Source organism: Engraulis encrasicolus, chromosome 22, assembly GCF_034702125.1.
Source record: "Engraulis encrasicolus isolate BLACKSEA-1 chromosome 22, IST_EnEncr_1.0, whole genome shotgun sequence".
Taxonomy (NCBI): Eukaryota; Metazoa; Chordata; class Actinopteri; order Clupeiformes; family Engraulidae; genus Engraulis; species Engraulis encrasicolus.
Genome location: NC_085878.1, coordinates 30,694,364 through 30,698,976, shown reverse-complemented (window position 1 = coordinate 30,698,976; position 4,613 = coordinate 30,694,364).

Genomic DNA, 4,613 nt, shown 5'->3' with positions numbered 1-4,613 from the left:
TGTCTGGGTGTGAACTGACACTTCACTTGAACAGTAAAGGTAAAGGAGTCAGGCACATCAAATCCAGACAGCTATATAAAGCCTTCACTGATGCACTTCACGTAAAAAAGAACTTCTCATAAATTACAGCCCTGGCTGAGAGCATTTTTTTGTCCTTTTCTCTTCTCCTATCTCTTGTGCTGCTCGGCTACTATACTAAAACACACACTGCTGCCTGCAAACCTGAAATTTCCCTGACCCAGCTATGAAAGACATGCAAGAAACTGAGTGACTTCAAAAGGGCACTTTTTAAATAATGGCGGAAATGGAAAAGGAGGAATCTGTGCGAGCTCTCTCTCTCCGCTCTCTCTCTCCGTCTAGAAACGTGCTATTACCAAAGGGCTAACTGAAATATGCCGTGTCTTGCACATTTACATCCTTTTGTGTTCTTCAAAGAAGGGCAGCCCGACTTTAAAGGAGAAGGAAAGAAGAAAAGAAAAGGGAAAAAGGAGAAAAAAACAACCTGCTGTCTCCGTGGCTGATAATTCTGCCAGTGTGCAGGAGGTAATTCAGTTTGCATTTTTTTGCAACAGCGAAAGGGGAAGGGGGTATGATCTTCTATCTACATTAAAGAGGATCTCTGTTAATGCTGCCCGTCATCAACCACTTCAGCCTTGCAAAAAAAAAGAGTTGCAAAAGTAAACGTTAAATTCAAGATGTTAGATGAAGTGCCACTTCCAGCAAATTGATTTTTGTATGCGATTTTCTTTTTTTTTTTTGTTAAAGGTGATCGTCCTCTGAGACTCCTCAGCAAAAGCAATCTCACACCTTATGGAAACAAAAGAAAGATGTTAATAAAATAAAAAAAGACGTGGCAAAAAATGGAGCTGAGATATTTGACATTCACAGGTGAAGTGCAACAGCATTGATTAGATGTATTAACAGAACTCTCCATATAGTTGTGGAACAGACTGTACAGCACAGAGAAGCCGACAGGGGGAGCAAAAGTCAGGGCCGGATTATCCATAAGGGCAAGTGGCACAGTGCCCAGGGGCACCAACCAATTGCAGCTAGTTAGGGGGCACCAGAGGCGGAGCAGAGGGGGGGGCATAGGGGCCAGGAACCCCAGGCCTCACCACTTGGGGGGGCCCCTTGCCAGTGGCTTTCGATTGGCAAATATCTTGTAGGGGCCCCATTCTACGATATTTCGTGGGCCGAACGCCTCTGACACATCTCCCGTCCCCCCTGTCCCATTACCAGTGCTCCGCCCCTGGGCACCACTTGACACAAACTATACAAATATTGTTCATAAAGGGGGCACCTCAGTGTTTGGCAAAAGGGTCAGTTGTTTCAGGCCCAGGGAGAGGAGGGGCCCAGAATTGGATTGTCAATACATTGTGGGGCAGGGGAGCCTTTCTGAAGACTTTGTCTTGGGCCCGGCCAAAGCTGTCAGCATTCCGTGGTCTCATGTACAGTATGAAGTAAGGTAACTATGATGATTGGCTCAGTACAGAATTGTAATGGATACCAGGAGAGCAGGAAAAAGAGGAAGTGTGGCCCCCGCCGTGGCTCAATCGGCTGGGCACTCGTCTGCACCCAGATTCAATTCCATCCAATTCCGTCATTTGGCGAGCCCTCCTCGTCTCTCTCACCCTGATGATTTCCTGTCTCTCTCTCTACTGTCCTGTCATAATAAAGGCATCCCCCCCCACCAAAAAAAAGAAGTGCTTCCCCAGCAGAGCAGAGGCACAGGTGGCCTAGATGGCAGTGACCCCCTTATCTCAACCCCACCTGGGTCTCAGCTAGGACCTACAGTACACCAGGTGTTCCATTGCAGACCTCCCTACACCTTGGATACTGGCCAGGGTTGTTATGGTCAGTGGCGCTGACAACTCTGGCCGGGCTCAGGACAAATTCATGTGAAAGGGCCCCACCCAATTCATATAATGTAAACAGGACCCAATTCTGGGCCCCCTCTGTCCCTCCCTGGACATGGTGACGGGACAGTTGACCCGTTTTTCCCCGTTTTTTGTGGACACACCATTGATCGTTCTAAAGAGGATGGGGGGGGGGGTATTGTTTGGTCCTTGGAGTGTATATGGGGAGAGGGTGGGGAGGACACGTTTCTATTTGTCATGTTTAGTTGTGTCATTTGTCTTTGTGTTGGGTGTTGAGGGCCTGTGCACCTGTGTGCTGTCTGGGAATGGCCGCTTGTGCTTCATCAGGCATGGACAGTGTGGGCCACTGCAGTGGGCCACATGCAGCCACAGGAGACTGGCCTGGTTTCCACTGGCTCCACTCGCCCAAAGCCCCGCACACTCCTTTGAACTTTTTTCTTCTTTAAGTTCTTTTTTCTTTTTATTCACTCATTCGCGTGATGATTTGTTGTTGTTGTTTTTTTTTTTTTGGGGGGGGGGGCTTTATTTGACAGGACAGTGAAGGTAATGACAGTAAACGAGTGGGATGAGAGAGCTGGAGAAGGGTTGGCAAAGGACCCGGGAATGGAACCTGAGTCGGCCGCATAGCAAACGAGTGCCCTACCATTTGCACCACAGTAGGGCCAAGTGGTGATGTTCTGACTGTTTTTTTTTGCTTTTTTTTTTTTTTAAACGTCACTTTTTTGTTCAGCACCAGGGATTGTCCCCAAGCTATGCCACAAGTCCACTCACCCAAAGACCACAATGCACTTCTGAAGACATGGCTTTGCTGTAGACACTTGTAAATGTTCATCCATTTCACTTATTTTATGCAGCCTCTTTGTGCAGATTGTCCCGTTCACCATTTGCTGAAAAATCTCAACTACATCAATTAGTGGTAACTAGGGGCATCTATATTTCTAGGCTAAAAATCCTGGTTCTGGATCGTGATCTGGATCCCCACCAAAATCAATCACTTGTTCCTTTTGTCATTTACAACAACTCCACAACGTTTCATCTAAATCCATTTATAACTTTTTGAGTTATCCTGCTGACATACAAACAGAAAGACAAACAGACAAACAGACAAACAGACACACAGACAGACAGACAGACAGACAGACAGACAGACAGACAGACAGACAGACAGACAGACAAACAAACCACTGAGACCGAAAACATAACCTCCTTGGCGGAGGTAAATATAAGTCAAGTCAAGTCTGCTTTATTGTCAAATTCTTCACATGCACTGGTCATACAAGGAAATGGAAATTGCGTTTCTTACTTTCTTACTAACTTCTTACTTACGTTTCTTATTTATAAGCCCTCTGAGTAAGTAGATGTTCACAGTACTTATTTGGGCTTATTTTGCATTCCACCTCACATTGAAATAAATAAGCATTTTTACAATATTCTACATGTGTGTACCAGTGTTCCCAAGTTCCCACACGGCAAGTGTCTGTCAATATGATGTCAGGTGTATCCAATAGACATACAGAGATAGTCAATGGTGTATCATATTTCAGTACTTACCCTCATCCCATTTCACTGTCAGTTTCAGTCTGTCTTGTAAACGTGTGTGTGTGTGTGTGTGTGTGTGTGTGTGTGTGTGTGTGTGTGTGTGTGTGTGTGTGTGTGTGTGTGTGTGTGTGTGTGTGTGTGGCTGGCTGTGTGTGTGTGTGTGTGTGTGTGTGTGTGTGTGTGTGTGTGTGTGTGTGTGGCTGGCTGTGTCTGTGTGTGTGTCTGTGTCTGTGCATTGTGTCTCTCTATGTCTGTTATGCTCACGTTTCACTCCCCAGTGTTGAGGCCTTCAGGGATGCCTTGGGAAAAAAAGAAGAGCTGCCTCCTTGTCCAGACATCAACATCCCACACCACCCCAGTCACAGAGGTGACAATCTAGCCATTGTTCGCGTGGACAATGAGGCTAAAAGAAGAAGGCCTCGGACGCGACACAAGGCCAGGGCTGCAGGGGGCTGGGGAGAGCACAGTGTCGGGCCGGATTAAAGATGGCCTGGGACCCCTAGGCTACTGGTTACTGTGGAACCCCCAGAAGGAAACAAATATTTTAAACATTACTCAGACAGTGTCATATTTATGAGCTAGGAATTGAAGATAACACGTCTGCCAACTGTAGAGAGAGGTATTAACAAGATTGTACTCAACACGAAAAAATACTTTTTCAATATTGCAGCTTGTCACAATTCTGCACCTTTGGCCAATTAGGGGCCCCTGGTAAGTGGGGGCCCCTAGGATGCAGCCTTATCTAGCCTGTGTGTTAATCTGGCCCTGGCTGTGTGTAGCCTATAGAGAGGTCGTGTCAGGGGAAGGGGCATGCAGGGCGTTTGACACAAAGCACCTGGTGAAACTGCGGTGGGAAAGACAGGGGAGGGAGGGGAGAGGGGAGGGAGATTGCAAGTGAGAGAACATGTAAACTATACATATTGTTGTGTGTTCTAGTATCGTGTATGGGTACGTGTGTGCATGCTTGTGCTTGTGTGTGCATGTACAAGCATGTGTGTGTGTGTGTGTGTGTGTGTGTGTGTGTGTGTGTGTGTGTGTGTGTGTGTGTGTGTGTGTGTGTGTGTGTGTGTGTGTGTGTGTGTGTGTGTGTGTGTGTGTGTGTGTGTGTGTGTGTGTGTGTGTGTGTGTGTGTGTGTGTGTGTAGTTTTACGTTTTACTGTCAGACTTTGTCTTGACAGCTTGTGTCATCCTGAATGT